The sequence below is a fragment of the Cryptomeria japonica genome, chromosome 5, assembly GCF_030272615.1.
Source record: "Cryptomeria japonica chromosome 5, Sugi_1.0, whole genome shotgun sequence".
NCBI classification, from domain to species: domain Eukaryota; kingdom Viridiplantae; phylum Streptophyta; class Pinopsida; order Cupressales; family Cupressaceae; genus Cryptomeria; species Cryptomeria japonica.
Genome location: NC_081409.1, coordinates 113,515,849 through 113,538,462, shown reverse-complemented (window position 1 = coordinate 113,538,462; position 22,614 = coordinate 113,515,849).

Genomic DNA, 22,614 nt, shown 5'->3' with positions numbered 1-22,614 from the left:
GAATGAGGAATCTGATTATGAAGTTAATTGTGGCGAAGATCAGATATTTTTGAAGCAATTTGGTCGAGATTGAAATTAATTTAGAGAGGAGACACTTGGCAATTCAGTTACAGATTTGATTTGGTTCCCTCTCCTTCTTATTCCCAATTCTTCTCAGTTGTAATGGTTCCAGAAATTTGGAGGATGGCTCCATTTTTTCATGGCTTCCAATTCTGAGTATTTTTCAAGATTGTACAGAGCAGGGCTATCCTTTTAGTAATGGAGTTCAATTCTTTGCTATAGGTGTTCTTAGTTGCAGGTTCTTGTGTATGTAAGGCATGCACAAATTCACACAGAAGTTGTCTCTAGATTTGTATTTTCATTATATTCAAATCAGATCCTCAAGGAGGCTGAGATTTGTTAGCTCAAGGAGGTAATTGTGATTGTTTGCAGGGATTCTTCAACGAAGAATTTAAATTTTGTACTAAATCATGAATAATGGAATATAGTTTCTGGATTTGATATTTTCTGTGAGTGAGCTGAGTAATGCATTTATGCAAGGCATTAAATGCATGAATATTTAATAATGAAGATGGATTTGCAATATAAGCTTTCATTTATAGTTTGATGTGTGACTCTATTGCCCTTGGATAAGGCACTGGTCTTGCAAGTTTTGGGGATGTTCTCAGAGCAATACAAATTAAAAGACAAATCTATTTCCCTTTATGTTTAGGGGTGTATTCTTCTCATTCCAAGCTCTGTTTTCATTTATGATTTATACAGATCTAGCCAATCTGTAGTGTGTTTCCAGATTTGGTGAGTTTGTGGAATGATCTATCTGCTTAGTGTTGATGCAGTTATGTGTCTGTAATTGTTGTATTTAGTGCATCAAAAGGGTGTCCCCCCCTAGGTCTAGCAGAAACTGAAGTGCAGGAGGATCAATTAGGGTCCTATGTTATGTTGTCCAAGCCCTAATGTGTTTCATAGACTGAAATTGGCCATTTCATAGAAGGATTGCAGGTATACTTGGGTTATCACTTTTGGTGAACAACACAACACTCGTCCAACATACTATGAGATAAGAAGAAACATCATTTTCACCTTACAAGTGTTATCTCGCGAGGTCAACACTTTCTCTCAGGAACGTCGTGGGATAACAAGATAGCCCGATTGATCCATCAATAATGATCCCAAATGAAGAACCTCCAAGACAAACAACCACATATCAGAATAGTTTGATCTAACGACATAGTGGGAATATGTCATTCCGCCTTCAATAGATACTCTGATACACATCCTCTGTCTCCTGGTCGATAGAGCTATTCTGATACACTAATATCAGAGTAGTTTAGTCTATCGGTGTCACCCAAAATTGTTACTACACCTATGTTTAGCTATTTCGATGTGTAGCACATACTTTATATTTGGCACAAGATAATTTGATAGACAAAAAAACAACAAAAATTCCAAACGATCCGACATCGGTCGAGTTATCCTGATACGACTTCAAGCATAATTGTGAAGAGCAACTTCCAGATGGACCAGAGTTATACTGATCAAATCACCTGAGAAGCTTCAGGACATCCAACAGGAACTTCATAGACACATCATATGACATTGTGGGAGTCTGCAATAACACTGTCTTCTTCAACAATCTGATCCATCAACCTGATCACTGTGATCTTCGTAAGTCTCTCCAACTTATGACATCAATCAACCTAATCTCAACAACTCTTCTACTTAATCTGCAGCCTGCAAGTTGACCTACCTAGTTGACATAAATGGCATCAATGGCACTCTTTTGTAACTTCAATGGTCCTTCACACACACATGTTGACATCAATGACAATAATGCCAATATATACCACCAATGCCTAAAATTTTTGTACGATGGACAAGAAATTTCCATCTTAGCAAACACTGATCCTTTTTTAGTATTGTAGTAATCTCAAAGCAACTCAGAATATTCTTGTGCCACACAACAAGGAATCTCTCACTTCCACATCATCAAAAAAAAGACCACCTCAAATCTCTATCCATAGATTTTGAGAAAAATATGAAGTTAAAGGACAAAGGCATGGGAGAATACTCTTTTGAACCATCCTTGTGTCTATCAAAATTGTCAATTTCACCAAAGTCTCATGGACAACCATCAACATACAAACTAAAATATTTGCAACCCATCAAACTCTTTGATGGTATGTTTATTCAAGAAGGAACACTAGCAGATGAAAGAGAAGACAAGGATGTCTTGAACTAGTTATATAAAGATAACAAGGACACATGAGTAGCAATGTTAGGTGTCACAATTCCAACAGAGATATATGGCATTGGATTCAGAATCATGCAAAGGATGGGATACATAGGAAAAGGTCCTATCAACAAATGAAAAGAGTGTATCATAGAACCAATTCAACCACACTTTCAACTTGCCAAGGATAAATTTGGACTAGGATATGGGCAACATCAATATCAACCTGATCAACAAAGTTAACAACAATAATTTGCATGGCAACAAAATCAACAACAAGAAACCACATAGTGACATCAATAGAAATAGGAAATATCACAACAACAAGAGGCAAAAAAAGAAATCCAAAAATGGCAAGATGAGGAATGCACACAACAAAAAACATAATTTGCCATCAAATAAGTATAAGAAACTCAAAAATTTTATGAGAAATTTCGTATACTACAGGACAGGTCTGACATAGACTCAAATGAATGGGAATGGGATACTTGTTAAGATGTAACTAAAGACATTGATATAGATGTAGTTTATACATATAATCCCATACTCTATGAAGGAGAGGGCTCAGGGTCTCGATCATTTGAATTTGGACCACAACATATCTATGATGCTAGTGAGAATGAGTAGATCCGATATGAGATGGGCAATCCCAAGGAGAGTACCATCATAGGTCTTGATCTTATTGATAACTTTGGCAATGTCTCTATCATTACCCTTACAACATTAGACCTTAATCCACCTAACAATTCATTACCCCTCATACATCCTAAACTCATAGACTGGGAACATCCTGAACGACTTGATATACCTATCTTCCTAGATGATGATACTATTGTCCATTACCTCTGTTCAGTAAACCTTGAAACATGCTCCACCAATAAAAATCATAATGATATCTTAAACCAGGGGAGTGCCAAGTCTTTCAGTTGCAAAACAAATAAAACACAAAATAGATCTAATGTTGAAAACCATCTAATGGCAGTATTAGATCACAAAAAAGTAAAAATAAGGGATGTATGCAATGGTGAAAACCTCTTTGAGGTACTGATGGATGAAAGTCTTGACACTCTTCCTGAGAACTACCAGGAGAGATCACCAATATTGATTGATCCAACACAATCAATAAACATCGGCACATTAGAGATAGAAAACCAGATGAACAACTTGATATACCTATCTTCCTAGATGATGATACTATTGTCCATTACCTCTGTTCAGTAAACCCTAAAACATGCTCCACTAGCAAAACTCTTTCAATCACAAAACAATTAAAACACAAAATAGATCTAGTGGTGAAAACCATCTAATGACACTATTAGATCACAAAAAAGTAAAAAGAAAGGGTGTATCCAACAGTGAAAACCTCTTTGAGGCGCTGACGGATGAAAGACTTGACACTCTTCCTGAGCACTACCAAGAGAGATCACCAATGTTGTTTGAGCCAACACAATCAATAAACATCAGCACAATAGAGATAGCAAAGACATTACATCTGGTGGCATCATTAACAGATCAAGAGAAACCAAGTTTCACAAAGTTTTTTGAAGAAAATAAAGTCAACTTTGCTTGGTCATATGTAGATATGTCAGGAGTAGATCCAGATTTAATCATGCATCATTTATCCATAGCTCCAAGAGCTAAGCCTTTCAAACAAAAGTTGAGAAAAATGAGTCCAAATGTGGCACTGCTAGTCAAAGCAGAACTAAAGAAACTACTAGATGTTGGTTTCATCCGACCAATTGACTATGTAGAGTGGATCTCTAGCATAGTTCTTGATTCAAAACTAGACAAAAGTATCAGGATATGCATTGGCTTTAGAGATTTGAATAAGGCTTGTCTGAAGGATGATTTTCCTTTACCCGACATCGACACAATTGTAGATCTAACAATGGGACATGCCATGTTATCACTTATGGACAGTTTCTCAGGCTATAATCAAATCAAAATAGCACCAAAAGACCAAGATAAAACAACATTTACATGTTTGTGGGGTACCTACTGCTTGAATGCCATGCCTTTTGGCTTAAAAAATGCAGGAGCGACCTATCAATGAGCAATGAGCATAATCTTTCATGATATGATGCACACACTCATGGAAGACTATGTAGATGACCTATTAGCCAAATCATTTACAAGAGAAGGACATCTGGAGATTCTGGACAAAATCTTTCACAGGCTAGAATAATTTAATATTCGACGGAACCCCAAAACGTGTCTTTGGTGTAACATCCGGTAAACTCTTGGGGTACATAGTATCAAAAAAGGGCATCGAAGTAGACCCTAAAAAATTATAAGCAATCATGGAAATTTTCCACCTCCTAGAAATATCAATCAGCTGAGATCTCTACAAGGATGGCTACAATCCATTAGAAAATTCATCGCTCAACTAGCCGACAAGTGCCTCCCTTTTACTCACCTACTTCACAATAATGTTCCTTTCAGATGGGAGGATAGATGTGTAGAATCACTCCACCAATTAAAGCAGTACATGATGAATCCACCCATATTGGTGCCACTAATAGAAGGTAAGCCTCTACTTCTCTACATATCATCCATGAAGGTATCTTTAGGAGCTTTATTAGTACAAGAGGATTCAACAAGAAAATAAAGAGCAATTTACTACATCAGTAGAGCATTGAATGGATATGAGCTCAACTATACCTTCATTGAAAAGTCTTGTTTGGCTATAGTGTTCGCTTCCCAAAAGTTTCGATACTATATGCTAGCTCACACAATCAAGCTAATAGCAAAAATAGACCCATTAAAGTATCTACTCAGCAAATCTTCTTTAATAGGAAGACTAGCTAAATGGGTGATTATTTTGAGTGAGTTTGACATTCAGTATATGGACAAAAGAGAAAACAAAGGTCAATCTATAGCCGATCAGTTAGCAGAAGCACCATTACAAGACATTCATCCAATGCATGTTGAATTTCCAGACACAGATGTCTTGACAGTCACAACACAATCACTGCAACTCTTCCCAAGACTCAAACTTCTCTCTTCTTCCTCCTTCCCCAAGGAAGTCAAGGTGAACTTATTCTCATCCTTCTCAATAGTGATCAAGTTTCTTCTACAATAATAAATAGCTCTTTTATCAAACTGCCAAGGTCTACCCAACAAGACATGACAAGAACTCATAGACACAACATCACATATGACCTCATCTCTAAAAGGTCCAATATTAAAATGCACTAAACACTACTCCTTTACTTCTATCTTTTGATCATCTTGTAACCTTCAAAGCATATTGGTAAGCCCCCTCAATTGTAGAAATATTTAACATACTCACCTCATCCTGAATGTTAAATGCAAGTCCATTTATGTATCTAGCCACCTTCTCTCTCTCCATCTCTCTATGTCCATATTTGATCATTCTATCACACTCATGTTTGTCTGCTTCAAGTTTTACAACTTCTTGAACAATTCCAACTCATAGTCTCTTAGAATGAACTTAGCCTTCAATCTTGCAACCATTAGTCTCCATCAGGTGATCTTCATTTCACCATTCTCCACTCTATCTCTCTACAACTATTTCCACCATAAGGCAGCATGCCCTTTCAATTTAGTTTGTGCCAACCTAACCCTCTGATAGGACCTAAAATTATGTCTTGCAAAATGTGGTCATCCTAGTTTTATTTTGCCCTTGGTCAAGTATCAGGGTTTAGGGCTATAAGGGTTGTGTCTTTTATGATTAAAAAGTGGTTTGAAAGTGAGTTTTCGGTCCATGTTATATTCTGTTGTTACCTTTTTCTCACTTAAGGCTAAGGGTTCTACTTTCATTCGTGAGGCTATTTTCATTTTCTAAGTATTAAGTGGTGATTAACCAGTTTGTGAAATATGTTGTTCCTAAGTCATCCCCATGAAATTCCCTATAACCGGTCCCCTTTAAAATACTTATTCCCACGCTTATATTTTCCTAAGTCCGAAAAGTCCTAAATACCCCAACCGTCTATTAAAGAAAGGATAGATCCAATGGCTAGCGCTTCCCGTGATCAAAGATACAAGAATTTTAATACCGCGACATCGCCAGATTGTGTCGCGTGTTATTGGTGGAAACCAGTAGGGTTAGCAGCATAACCAGTCGAAAGCTTTGTAATACCAGTTCGCAGGCGGTAAAGGTTGGTCTACTAACACTCCCATCAATTTGCATGTGCTCAGACTGGATGAGGATGTTTTATCTTGAGGTAAAAGGTGCTCGATTTTTAAGTCCAAGAAGAGTCGATGAGAAGCATGCTAGGCGGTAAAGTTTGAGCAGATCAGACGGCCCTCGTATTCTCATAATGGAAGTTGCGAGGTGGTTACGGACCGCGACATTGCGGGATGATGCCACATGTCTCGAATTGGCTAGAAAGACCTATAGTGGGGCAGCTGATGAAGTTCGATAGAAAGATAAGGGAGTTGATGAAGAGTTTTAGTGAATTAGAACAAACTCTTTTGCCAAATATTGAAGATAGAGAAGGGGCAGTTAAGCCTTTGCAGTCTTGGAAGGAAGAGGCACAGAGAGTCATCAACACCCAGGTAGAAATGATTTGTGATGGGATAAATATGGATATGCTAGAAGATAGTATGGATAAGATAATTTCTACAGGGCTATTTTTTGAAACTTTTGAAAGAGAGGCAAACCAAGTAGTCATTAAGTATATTCCATATAGGGAAAAAGGAGATGAAGTAATGAATTTCAATTGGCCATCCGATGAAGACTATAGTGCGTAGAGTGGCATGTATTTGAATGATGAATAGAAAGTCGTAAACCGTTTGCATAACTATTTTTGTTTTCTAGTGACATATATTTTTCAACCCATAAGACAAGATGGGGGTATTTTTCATCATGAGTTTTGAAGAAGGCGGCTGCAAATTTTGATCCAGTATAGGCAAGTTTGAGGATGATTGTTTTGTATAACAGAATGCGATTATGCATAGTCATTCTTAGATGACAGGTGTCTCCTCTGGCCTGAAGCTTGTTTGCTCCATTGTTTTTATAAAAGGGAATTTAGGGCTATGAGACAGGGTTCGGAATTTTTGGTCCCTTATGTGTTCCAAATTTCTATTTACAAATAGCAAAGTCTAGGTGAAACAAAAGGATTGTAAAAGGTCATTTTACAAAGAAAAAAAATAGAAAAGAGTTTGGTGTCTATGATTTTGCAAGTTCTTGAAGGAGTTATGTATGGAATGCATTCTTATTGATACAACAGAAATAATGAATAAATATATGATTCAAATGTATTTCTCTCTGATGTATTGTTCTATCATATTTTGAATGCATATTATCAAGGATTTTATCATTCATTGCACTATTATAGTGTATGTAACTTTTTGTTCATGATTTGGTCTAATAGGTCAATTAAATGCTTGAATGAAATTGCAGAGTGATAGGGGTCTTTGAAGGGATTTTGATAAGTAGTTTTGGGTGTGGATTACAAGTACGATATATTAGGCAATATTATCTTTGGTTAAATGCTGTTAGATAAATTTTGTCAGAAGTACAGTCTAGTGCAGTATGAATTCATGTACCCAATGGACTAAGGCATTGATCATAGTTAAGTAAATACCCGGGTATTTATTTACTGTTCGAAATCACCACTGGTTTGCTATAGCTTTTTGAATATCAGAATACCTTCATTTTATATGAATGTTATCATATGTGTTAGTCATCTCATACTCCAAGCGGGTTGAGGATCACTGAGGAATTTGCCATTCCTGAGCATTCTCCCTTATTGTTGAGTCCTTATATGAGATTTATCTTCTTTATTTCATGCATAATTTGTGAGTGTGGCGTAAAATCACAAATAAGTATGGGGATCACCCTCCCTAGTTTTGTAGAGCCTAAAGCGTAGAAGGATCTAGCATCCTTGTCATTGTTGGTCCAAGTTTGAAGAATATTAAACAGTTGGAAGTGGCTTTCCATAAGATATTTTCAGAAGAAAACAAATTGGTTTCTGCCTTTAAGTCAGTGTAAACCCATTTTTGGGCACCAACACCCTCTGTAGGTCCTTAATATCCTCAAATTCAAAGTAGTCCTCCAACTCTCCAATCCAATCAATCAAGTCCTCTGGATTCAGCATCCCAAAAAAGTTTGAAATCTCCACTTTATGTATTTTACTTACTTGTGTCATTGCTCTTAGAAACATTTCCTCTCTTCCATTCTTCGGTCCTTCAGCCTCTTCCGCTTCAAGATATTCTCCAGTTTCTTCATATTCATCCTCAGACTCCGGATTCCTTTGCAAACCAGCCAATGCATTCCAAATCTCCTTCCTCATCTCATTCTTGAAGTTCTCCATCATCTGCTCTACCCTCTGGGGGTTCATCCTTCTAGGCAGCATCTCCTCTTTTTCTCTGGTGCAACTACCTCAACTCATTGATCTGACTATAGGTTTCAATTGCCTCACACTCGGTGGTCTATTGAACACACTCGTAGCCTGCCTCCACTCGATGATCAGTTCAACTAAAGGAATGCCTCAAGGTTCACAACCAGCTCTGATACCACTTAATGCAGCCATGGTCCGGTGGGTCATCAAAGAGAACTGACTAGAGCATGCAACAAGAGTAACACAATGGAAGTAACAACAATACATAGGAATATTACAAAATCAGACATCTGCATCATCCTATTATCATCATAGAACATCTGATAATCAACTGGTTACATGCAGGCTAACATGCTAGATTACAATCCATCAGAGTTATCTGGACCTCTAATCATGCCTCTAGATCCCTATACTGATCGATGTCCCTCTAAGGAATACAAAAAACAACATATATATCCGTTGGAACACATTCGGGTCGGCCACAAAAGGTTATATTAACCAAGGAAGGAAAATGAAACGTGTAAGATAGGTCGGCCCCAAAACGTGAAGATCTCATCTGCCAAGAACAATCCGAAAGTGCGGACCATGAAGGAAGGTCGACCAAGGGCCTAATAATATCAAGTGTGGTGCCAAATTAATCTGCAATCCAAGAAATCGCTCCGAAAAAGAAGCAATCTCCAACTTAGACGATAAGCCCAAAACTGCTCCAGAACCTTGAAACAGTTACTTCAGAAGGAACAACTCACCGAAAAAGTAACCCAAATGAACTGGAAATCTAGAATAATGCACAATAACATGCCTAGAACTCAAATATTTGATCCGCAATGAAAGACAAATAGCTACCAGAATACACTAAAAGAAACACAAAAAACTGCCACATGAACTGAACAAGAAGAAAACTAAGGAAATATTTTTGGTTGATGCAAGATTGCTCATAGATCGGGGATGCTCTTGCATCAAGATGGGATAGAGTACACTTCCAAGTACTTTGGAAAGATATCAAAGAAGATATATTTGGAGTGTCAACATACTCCAACTACATGATAGAAATTTTTAAATTTAGATTTATGGAGAATAGAAAATTTTCCCCATGCCCCAGGTATCTCATGCTATGGCATGTATGTACAAGCTATGACATGTGGGCCCACATAATTTTTATTAACCATTATTTAGATCCTTGTGCAAATGGTTAGAAGAAGATAAGCTTGTAGAGGTTGATTAGGGGGGAGGGAAATAAAAAATGAATAAATGACAAATTAAATAAATAAGAATATCTATTTAATTTGGGAAGGGAGCAAAAGTCTAGGTAAATAAATTATTGGACAATTAAGTACCAACAACTAGAGCTTAGGAATAATATAAAATGATTTAAGGTGGGGAAAAGAATAAAAGAAATATAAAAAAATATTAATTAAATAATAATGATATTATTTAATTAATGTTGGAGTGAAAATATAATAGTTGATCAAATGTAAATAATCAGTTATAGGAGACATAGTCGAGACTAACGACATGCCCATTTTAATTGTCTAAATGGATATTAAAAAAATATAGATCTAGAAGCCTTATTGTTAATAATAGACCCTAAATAAAAGGGTGTGTCTAATAGATTAGTTTCACCAAAATATAAAGGAAAACAAACTTTCCCCAAGATGCAGTGGAGGTTAAAATCCAATAAAATGTATACATGTAAGCACAATTAACTAAAACTAATTAATTAAGATTTTGAATTTGAATATTGAGCTTGGTAATTAAAATGTACAAGAATGTGAATAGAAAACAAATGGAATTAATAACTTATGAATGTACAAATAAATTTATAGATATATCGATCTAATAATCTTTGGAATTAGGAACAATAGATGATAGAATAACAATCACCATGAGATTCTAAAAATTTATATTGATTTTATGTAGGGAAGCGTTTGACAATCACAAAATAATCTTTTAGTACAATCCTTGTGATCTACAAACTTATGTCCTTCAATTTCTTTGTTTATATTTAATTTTTATTTATATTTCTTAAAGTGTCTAGGGATGTGGGGACATTTACAAATACCTTAAGTAATGCCAGTTAGTCATGGGGAGTTAAGTTCTCATAGATCAAGACCTTATATTTGAGTACTAATAAAAAATAACAATATTTAGTCATGCAAATGCTCCTTGAATGTTTGTGTAAAACTACTTTCCTTTTAGTGCACCAATCAAAGTGTGTAATGTGAATAGCTACGCAAAGTCATATCTCAAGCCATCAAAAAATTAGAATCAATGTACTAAGTATCTTTACATACGAAAGCATAACAACACACGACACAAAACTTATTATTACTTGGACCTAGGTGGGAAGGGTATAGGTGGGATGTTGGTCACATTGAAATAAAATAAATAAATTAGGATGGACCAATTGTACAATTACAAGGATGACCCCATGACATGAATTAGTCTATGGGTAGAAAAGGAGTTAGATCTTGGTGGATAATGTGTGCATGGAAATACATGTAAGCATAGGTGTGATTGAAATAAGTGGGTAGACAAATGTATAAGGAAATGTGAACATGCATAAGAGGATAAGTGCATAGGAATGCGTGTGATAAGGTATGATGTAGTTGAAATTATAGACTGAGATTCACCATTAACGAAAAACTAGTATACCTATATTTAAAAAATATATGTAAAATATGCCGAGAGATATCTTATAATAGAAGAGAATCATCTGTAAAATAAATGTTCTTCTAAAATACTAAACACAAAGAATACAAATCCATTAAAGTCCTGCATGCAAAAAGATGTGAATCTAGCTGGAGACAAGTGGCGAGGGCTCTATTTCATTTGGAGTGATAAAATAACACCTCCACAAAAGCTGAAACGTGGCATTTCATGCATTTACCTGTCATTTGCATGCCAAATTGTTTCAAAAATGGATTTTTGTTTACGAACATTTTGATGTCATTGTAGAATAAAGAATCTGATCTACATATATATGATTTCCTCTGGTATTCCTCATCACTATTAATCTAGCTTGACAAGGGGCTCATCATAAAAGAACACATTCTCTATCGAGCCGACAATCTCCTAAACAGAACTCATAAATAATATCTGAAACATATTAAGTTACCAAAGAAATGAAAGCTAATTTTTTTATCGAATCAAAATTTTGCTAGGTCATAAGCACATTACATAGTTCAGCATTATTATTGCAATTATAAGCTTTTCAGCAATTTTTTTTTTTAATCTGTAAAGATGAAGAATCTTTAGACCAGAAAACTCAGATTTCATGCCCCAGCGAACTAAATTCTCACAAGTATTATTATTATTCTCTGAAGACTTTGACCAGGGAGGAAGATAGAAAAGAATAGAATATTTTGATTATTTAGAAAAGAAATAAAAGGATCTGTCAATCCGTTATAAATGGAACATTCAAAACCAAGATTCAAAGGAAAAGCCACAACATTCTGATTGTTAAATATCCCCAGATTTGTTAGACCCACAAAAATTCAACGCCAATCTGATTGCCAATCGCAGTCCAAGAGACCGTTAGAATATTATGTGATGTTTATGCATGATACCAATTGTGTGAGAGCACTTAGATTTTTATGTTCATAAATTACCAAAACAAATTGCACAAAGTCATACTACCTAAAGAATGAATCAATCATGTCTAATGTCCAACATAAACTAATATCAATAGATGACTTACACCACCAAGGGATAACATTAATACAATGGTAAAAATGGAAGATAGACTCTCAACCTTAAACCTTTTTATTTATAAGTAATGATTAAGTGGTCAACATATATTGATGCTATAAAGATGAATAAAGATGGGAGGAACTAAGTTTTGATAGGAATACTTAGTGACCATATGCGATAAAATTACTACCACCTTCAACAAGAGGATATGGATCATCTTAGCCAAGCTGAAAGGGTATTAGATCATTGATCACATCTCACACAAATAGGTCAAAAAAAATTGAGAATGAACCTCCATTTCTTAGATCAGTGAAAGCCTAAGCATCATCACAATCATCAAATCCTAACCAAGGTATAGTCACACATGTGATAATGATACAAGGGGGTGATATAATGCTCATATTTCACGAGATTTGGGTCATCACAAGAGTAGGGTGGTCTTTGAGTCTCAATTGGATTGACATGCATGGTTTTTGCTTGCACTACCCTTCTAGGAGTTTGTGTCAATGGAGTTCTTGCAAAGGTACATTGGGTCTAGGGGAAGCTATCAAGAGAACAACATGAGGTTATTTATTAATGTTATCACCACAATTCGTTCAAAGGTTGTTTACACTTGGCTACCTACACATCTCATGTGGCTTAAATCTTTGTGCTACCTTGTAGTTGACACAAATCATTTTCGAGGATGGGGATTGAGCACTATATATACATTGCTAGCTATTGTTTGAGTATTAGCACGGGGGATGGAGTAAGATAATCATCTATTGATTGTATCAAGGAATTTGACAAGGATGGACTAGAGGATAAGAGTAGCAACAAGGAATCAAGGTTAGGCAATCAAATTGATAAGGTGTATGACTTGTACATTTTGGTGAGTAGAGAGCATGAATATTCTATGGTATTATTGTATACTTGAGTGCAACCTTTATAGCAAAATTATGAATTAAATTGGCTTCGCCTACTTATTATCCTTATTTTGTTGTCATTGTCATCATCATAGTCTCCACATGATCCTTATTCTTAAATAGATTTTACTTGCGACATTCTTAATTCTCTCAAGATGACTTCAATGAAAAATAATTAAACATAAATATGATAAGATATCTAGATTAACTATGAGATATTAGATGATTGATTACTTTATAAATAAGAAAATTAGCTTGTGTTTTATGGTTTCGTCGTGGCTTTCTAATAATCAACTATAGGGGTCATTACGTGGTCCCATGATTAATTTTGATTTTAGAAATTGGGGGATAAAATCACACTTGGAGTCCTACACCAAGTTTAAAGTACACCAATGCTACAACTACTAGATATGAAACTTGACTTAGAATAGGAAGATTGAGTAGGAGATTTGAAACTACTAGAGGGTGGGACACAATTTTAGTTTGAAGTCAAATTCAATACTAATGTTTGTACAAAAATATGTCATTTGATCATCGGACTATTGAGCTAGGGAGAAAGGATGAAAATGAACTCATAACAAGAGGGGAAAATGCTAATGTTGCAAATTTCACCTCTACAAACATAGATTTAAAAAATGTTATTAGTGTAATGTGGGATTTGATCTGTGTAATTCTTTATGGAGATTAATTAGCCATATTAATATACATAAGAGGAGTGTCATTAGTGTAACTACAGGTTTGACTTTGTGTAATCTCATACATTGAAAATGATCACAATGAATAGCCATTATCATTTAAATGAAGAAAAAAAAATTCATTATTGTAACATAAGAGTTGTCTTGCATGTTCTTTCTACATCTTAAAATAACCTTACTAAATAATTGTTACAATATGAATTGGAATAAATATCTCTAATATAATAACTAGTTATTAATATCAGATATTTTAAGAGGTCAAATTCCAAAAATAAAAATCTAAACCAAATTGCTTTCATCTGCTTGTTGTCCTTTTTCTGTCCTCTTCATTATCGTAATCTCCTCTTGATCCTTATCCTTTGATGGATTTGACTTGTGCCATTTTTTATCGTCTCAAAATAAACTGGTCCTTATTTTCTGATAGATTTGACTGGTGTCATTTTTAATCATCTCAAAATAATTTGAAATGCTTTCAAATTCAACTGAATAAATTTTATATGAATAATCAGTATCAAACTTGAAATCTAACTAGTATATTTTCTCAACAATCTCAAAATAACCATAAACAATTTATTTTATTTATTCATTATGAAATCAATTCCCAAAAGTCCAATTTAAATTTGGCTTCACTTGTTTGTCATCCTTCTACTTCCTTCTCCATCATAAACACTCATCAACAATAAAACTATCACCATGGCCATATAACGTTCGACCATTATAGGGAGAGTAGGGGCCCAAAATGTACCCCTGGAATTTAATAATACTACGGAAACCATGTAATAACTTTAACATCCAAAAATTACATTGCATGATGACAGCATTCACACGTCATGGTGACGTGGCAAAGACTTGGTCCACAGAATATTCCTGTTTATCCCCGTAGCCAATCTGATCCTTGCACGATTTGGCCCATAGATTGCTATCACTTTGCTCATACTTTATTTTATGCTTATTAAAATTGCCCCTCCATCTTTTAAACATGGAGACGGAGGGGACCATTGGTCCCTTTCTAGGTGTCCCAATTTCTAGAGAATATGTAAGTATAATACTTGGAAACAATTATGAAATAGATAAACTAGCATAAAAGGCAAAGATAGGGAAAGATGCATTGATAAGGATTGGACACTGTGAGTGAGGGGGATGCTTTGCATTTCATATCTAACAAGGGCCCATTTGATTATGGCTACTCTCTGCCAATCATTAACAAATGGGTAAACTCTTTCCACATCACCAACTTGAGCTCTGGTTAAACTTATAAAATAACAAAACAACTATTTTAAAGCTAGATTTGGGCATCTTCAAGTAGGTTCCAGATCATTCAGGGAGTGACTCCTTTTATGTGAATCATGTCCAAGTCAATCAACAACAAGGACCTTTCAATTCTTTGGAATTATGGTTAAATCTGAATTATTGTTGGGCTTTTATAAAGAAAATGGGTGTTTAGAATGTCTTTTAGTTTTGAGATTTGAGAGAAACAAATGAATGGACACTTTGTTTATGTTTTTTAATAGGTCAATGTTTATATAAATTAATGGGGGAGTTTATATTTAATTACAAGTTTTTAAAAAATATTAGTTTTTTAATAAAAATAATTGAATTATATAAGTTGTTGTGAATAGAGAGATCAGTATGTTACAATTATTTAGAATCTTATAAATTATGTAGTAAAATAACATATCATCATTCTTATCAAGTAGAGACATGTTTTTCTATAATAGGTCACAAAAGTTATTGATAATGGTGTTAAGATCTCTCTTTCGATGAAGGATATTCTACTTTCTTTTAATTTTGTCAAGAGAATAAGTCTATGGAGGAGGTATTGGTATCTCCTCCAAGTAAGAGTGTTTTCTATTATTCTTGTAATGAATTGAACTATAGTTATTGTGCATAGCTTCTGGTAATAGCAATGAGTTTATTTCCTCAACGATTCAAATCAAACTACATGACCCATCATCAGAAAGAAGAGAGCAAGATAAGATAACATAATTGTTAGATTGTTCCCAGATTAGGCTAGATAAAAGGGAGAGGGTGAGATGGTACAAGAACCAAGGTGACAAGAAAGAGGGTGGGAAAAGGTGACTAAAAACAAAACAAAAAAACAATAACATTAAGGATTGTGGAAATCATATGTCTACAATTGAACTATAGTGTTAAAAAGCTTTGAAGTGGGCTAAGGCCTATATAATTTTCTTCGTCCCCAAGAGTTCTTTTCTATATATAGTATTGGATGGTGGCAAATACTTTGGTTAGTGTGATGGTTTGATGGTTTTTTTGTTCAACTATTAATTGGTTCTATCTTAAATTTCTTGGTTGTCATTTTCTTGTAGCAGAGTAATGGGGTAATGAGCTAGATTTGATTACTATGATACTTTGTTTCTCTATTTTATAAATATAAAAAGTATAATTTTATTGTTAGTATTGTCTTGCATTGATTTCTTGATTTATAAGACTGTGATGGACTTGGTGACTACCAACACTAATTCTCAAAAGATAACTCTTTTTTTATGATTATTAGATCCTAACTAAAATTATAAACCAAAAATAAATGATTAACAAATCTTATTTAATTAAAATAATTGCATATTTCAAATCTTACATTTTTTTAAATATTTAGATATATAAAATGACTTTTAAAAAAAAAAAATTTAAGAATAAATTTATTATTAAATATTCATATATATTCAATTAATTTAAATTTAAAACAAAATTAAAAAATATTAAAATTAAATAATATATAAACTATTCAAAATAAATTTATGTAATAAATCTTCCAAATTTATCATGTATGGTTGATTTTAATAAAATACCTTTCATAAAAATATGTTATAATTGTTAGTATAAATTTAGTACATTGCAAAATTTAATAGCTATTTGTTTGGGTTTAAACTAATAAAATATCTTTAAAATTTAAAATATATAATAAACATGTCTTGAATATTCCAAATTTATTATGTATGATTAAAGTGGATACATGCGAACTTTAAAGCAACAAATGCTTTAAAAATATTTATTATGAATGGACATAACACAACAAATCTTCATATGAATTTGTTAGGACCATAAAGAGATCACAAGACCTTATAAAAAGATTTAAAGTGGGATTTTATTTGAAAATAGATAAGGCAACCCACTCCAAAACGCGATTCTTTATAAAGTGAGAGTAAGATTTATGGATAAATTCTCTTTGTATTGTTTAAAAAACAATAAACATAGTTTTAAAGTATTTAGTCAATGAAATTTAAAATATTCTTTTTCAATCAATAATATTTATATACGGATATATAACTTTAAATAAAGTTGGTTTAAATAAAATAGTAGATTAAGGATAATATCTTTGATTTTTAAGATTTTGAATTTATCATAAGGCTTTTATTTTTTATTGTTAACAATCAAGTTTAATTACTAACAAATAATTATAATAAATAATATTACATGATTAAATTGATTGTTTTTAATAGCTTTAATTAATTTTGTAGGGTCCTTTAAAATCTAGAAGAAGCGCTAGGGGCAATTGAGGTAGATTAGTTGTTGTTGGGTGGACCCTGTTGAACACTTAGTAGAACTGAAAGGGGGGTTGAATCAGTCCATAACTTCAAAAACAATTGTTAACCAACTTATTTAACAACAACACTTTAATCAATGTCAAATCAAACATAAACACATGAACACTGGATTTACGTGGAAAAACCATGGTGAGAATCTAACTCACAATATGAATAACAATGTTTACAACATTTTAGGCTTGCAACCAAGGAGCAAGATACAAGGACTTGTACAACTAAAGAACATTTCTTCAGGACAAGATACAAATTGTTGTCGAACGACTCACTATCAATTATCAACAAATGAAATAGCTGAACTGAAATTGAGAAGGATTCTCATGATCATGAAATTGTTCGTGAACAATAATCAAGTGACCAATAACATGGCAAAAATCTCTGATAATTTTCACTGTCACAACACACTATCTTGCAGAATATATCAGCTTCACAACTCTTCTCAAATTGACTTTCTCATCACCACAAACTCAAACTTGTTTGCAAATCATTTGCATACACTTCTCCCACAATTCACTTCTCATCTACACTCGATTCATCCATCCACACATCTTAAATATGAGATACAACATTGAAATCCTAATCAAGGGTCAACCAAAACAAAATAAGCAATATTACACAAAATAAGCTACCTAGACCTAAAATACGTAGATTGGTCCACTTCAGGAGAAAGAGGGAACCAAAATATATCACAATACATCATTCCATGAATGATCCAACAATCCGCACATGCTAACACATATTCCAAAGGGCATTACAAAGTATAACGTGTAGATATAATCAACCACATAACTATTTTCAATGCAAAATACTCCATGTGAATCTCCACACGCCAAATTGAGTCCCAAATAAACATCTCAATACATCTTCCAACACATATCTGGACCAAAAGAATATGATCCTCTAATTTGCATTGCAACTATCAAGATATCCAAAGGGCACCAAAAACATTCTGGACCAGCTTGAATACAAGATGACACAACCAACACTAAAAGAGTATCTAAACCAACTTCCATCCAGATAAACAAGGTCTAAAAAAACATATCCAAACCAATATCCATCTAGACAACAAGGTTTGACATCAATGGCAATCATACAAGCTTATGCTAACAACAATCTCCAATAATCTCCCCCTTTTTCATTGATGGCAGCACCAATAAACAACAACACCAATGAAAAACTGATAATCTCACAACAACTCTGTTCCACACAACTCTCTTCCATAATCTCACAACAACTCTCTTCCACACAAATCTCTCCCATAATCTAACAACAACTCTCTTCCACATAACTCTCTCCCCCTTTGACAACAATGACAAAGGGCGCTGAAAGAAAAAGAAACATACTCACCAACTCATACCACTTCTCCCCTTGAGAACAACATTAACATTAATCCAGGAGACAAGGATAAGTGCTAAGTCTCCCCCTGGAAAGATGCACCACCGAAAACTGCATCTAGTTAGAAAAAGGAGAGGCAATAACCCCTAACTTATGCCTGAGATACTCAAAAGTATAATTTTCCAATGCCTTAGTAAAAATGTTTGTTATCTACTTTGATGTAGAAATATATTCCGGACTTTCCTTTTTTGCAACATTCTCCCTCGAGAAATGATAACGGATTGAAATATGTTTAGTTCTTGAATGGATAACTAGATTCTTTGAAATGTTTATAGCACTGCTATTATCACACATGATAGTAATAGCTTCATCATATACTACTCTGATATCCTTAAGAGTATGTTTCATCCACGAAACTTGAGTACAACAAGATGTTGTAGCAATATATTCAGCTTCAATAATTGATAATGATATGGATTCTTGTGTCTTACTCATCCATGAAACCAATATGTCTCCCAAAAAGAATGCTCCACTAGAGGTACTTTTCATGTCATAAACACTTTTGGCCCAATCAACATCTATATATGCCTTCAACATGAAATCTCCATCTTTCTTGTACCATAGAAAAAATCTCGAGGTCCTTTCAAACATCTGAAGATCCTTTTCACTGCTTGATCATGAGGCTACTTTGGACTAGCTCAAAATTTTGCAACCAAACATACAACTTGCATAACATTTAGTCTAAAAGTGGTAAGATACAACAGTCCTCCCATCATAAATTTGTACTTCTTTTGATCAACATCCAGAGATGCAACATCTTTGCCTAACTTGCATCTAATAGCTAAAGGGGTGGTAATAGGTTTACAATTATCCACATCAAACTTCTTCAACATCTCTTTAACATACTTATCTTGAGAAATAAAAATTCCATCATCCAACTGAGTAACTTGAAGACCAAAAAAAAAATGACATTTCTCCAAACATAGACATCTCAAATTCTTTCCGCATCACTTCAACAAACTCTTTACATAAGCCATCACTTCCTCCAAAGATAATATCATTAACATAAACAACATCAATCAACAACTTAATGTCTTCAGCCATAAAATAAAGATTGTTGTCTACAATAACTTTCCTAAAATTTAGTTGTAACAAATATCTATCTAGTCTTGTATACCATGCTATAGGTGCTTGTTTAAGTCCATACAATGCCTTCTTTTATATGCAAACTATGTTTGGATCATTTGACAATCTGAATCCATCTAGTTATTCAATGTTTACTTCTTCCAATTCTCCATTTAAAAGTGTTGACTATACTCTAAAGTTCTTATAGGCAGAAAATCCAAGAAACATTCTAATAGCTTCCATCCTAGCAACACATGCAAAAGTTTCTTCAAAATCAATACCTTCTACTTGAGAGTAGCATTTACATGCCAATATTGCCTTGTTTCTTATGACTTGTCCTTTTTCATTCAGTTTGTTCTGAAACACCCACTTGTTGAAATCAGGGATCACTAAGAGGGGGGGGGGGTGAATTAGTGATCTATCGGTTAGCAAATTTTCAAACTTAACTTTAAACCATTGGAAGAAAACACTTGAAACTAAAATGCAGAAACATAGAACAAATAACCACAAAAGCATAACACCAGATTTTTACGTGGAAATCCAAATGAGAAAAACCATGGTGGGATTTAAACCCACAATATTATTCTACTATGGTCAGTAGCAAAACAATATTACAATATGGGAATGCACAGGCATTCAGACACACTGCCTAGAGCTCACTGCTCAATTACAATAACTCGAAAGGCTACAACCCTTAGGGAAGGCTCACTGCCTTACAAATTAGTTACAGTGATGGATTATAGTGAATGAACTCTGAATTAACATCTACTTTGCCTGGATGAGATCTAGTTGAGTGTTAAATATACTGACTAGATCACCTTCTTTGTTCTGCTTTGTTCTGCCTTGTTCACAATCTCAGTCAGCTATTAGTTCAAGAATGCACACATGAAATTGTGCTACAAAGGATTCTCGATCACCACTCACTCGCAGACAATCACATCATTCACCAAAAAGATCATCCACACCAAACTTATATACCGACAATCACAAAATAAATCATAGTGTAATGTGTAGTCACATGTTGGCTTGACTAGATCCCAAAGGATAAATGTAGATCACCAAAACAATAATAAAATGATATGTTTATGTCAACCCAATCATCCCAAACATGATTCAATGCACCGCAATCACCAGAAAACTTCCAGACTAAAACTACTCTATTCACCCTAGAATATCGGTTAATTAGCTACCGGTTAACACTTTCTTCCAGATAAGAAGAATTACAACCACTAGATCGAATCTCTATGAAGAGTTTCCATCAATGACAACCCTAAACCAATAATTAGGCACTGAAAAACCACCAAAAACCACCGGATGAGTGTCAATTACCAACAATCTCCCCCTTTGGCATTGATGACAACACTCATGAAAAATGACTAAGTGTTGGGCACTAAACATTAGATCAAAAGAATCAAAAGAATTTCTAAGGCTCCCCCTTAGACAAAGAATTCCACTCTTCTATACTGTATATCTTTCACCTTTCCTCTCCCCCTTTGACAACAATGCCAAGGATGGGGTGTTTTCCAAAACTTATATATAGAGATATTTGTTGAAGAATTTACAAATACTTGAAGATGTCAGCATAAATAGTCTTCAAAAACCTAGGTGAGTATCCCACCCACTCTTCAAGTTATCCAAAGTTGTGATGAATGCACTAAATGCAGTGGCATAAATTTCTAATTCCTTTAGATCAGATGGCACAGGACAAGTCATTTCTTTCATACAATTTACCTTATTACTCAACATGGTGTCCAACCGGGGGGCAATCAGGTTCCGGAGTTTACCAACTTTTCTTAAAATTTTGTCCTTGTCCGCTTGTCTGTTTGAGGTCTGATCATTTAGAGCTATCATTTTTCCTTCAATACTGTTGATTAGAGATACATTTGGGTCAAAGGACCATAAAATACTAGTAAGCTTGCCCTAACAAACACCTATCTACTTGTCTATATCTGCAACGAGTTTAGGAAAAATTAGAGAAGACTTGTACAATTTACCGCCTTCTGACAATGCATCAGAAATAATCTGCAGTCTCTTATTTAGTCTCACTCTATCATCATCAATCATCTTCTAGAATGTCTGCATCCTAACATCCTTAAATCTATCCAAAACTTTCTGAGTAGCACACTTCTCTAAAGAGTCCAAATTTGTATTTACACTATTAATCAATTGCAACAATTTACCAGAGGGGCTATTATTAGAATCTAACTGTACATTTGGAGTCACCTTCTTCAAAACATCAACCAACATTAGAATGAGCTTCTTATCTTCAGATTCAGACTTCACCAGATCTTGGTTATCCTGAGCTTGCACAATAGCTGGGAGCATGAGCTTTTCTGTAGGAGACATATGTCCAAGTTTGACAGGACCATCAAGATTGATAGGGATCTTAGGTGGGGTCGCCGTAACCGGAGGAGTGATAAGTGTCGGATCAACCACTCCTTTTCATTTCCTGCTTCCTCATTAGATTCTGTTTCAAAAGCCACCATAGAAATGAAAACATAAGTCCTCTTGGGCTTCTATTTTTGCTTCAATACACCTTTCCTAGATGGGCTAGGCCATACAGATTGTGCCACTGGAGTACGAGCAAACTTGGTTTCTTTTAGTTTGACCTTGGAGGGAACTAGATCAACCTTAGGAATTTTGGTTTCCTCTTTGGCCTCTTTTTGTGCATGTCTCTTTGTTGCTTTCTTCATCTCCTCTTGGGTGAGTCCCATCTAAGCTGCCACCTCCTCAGCCATCTTTAAAACTTTCCTTTTTCTGGCAGGT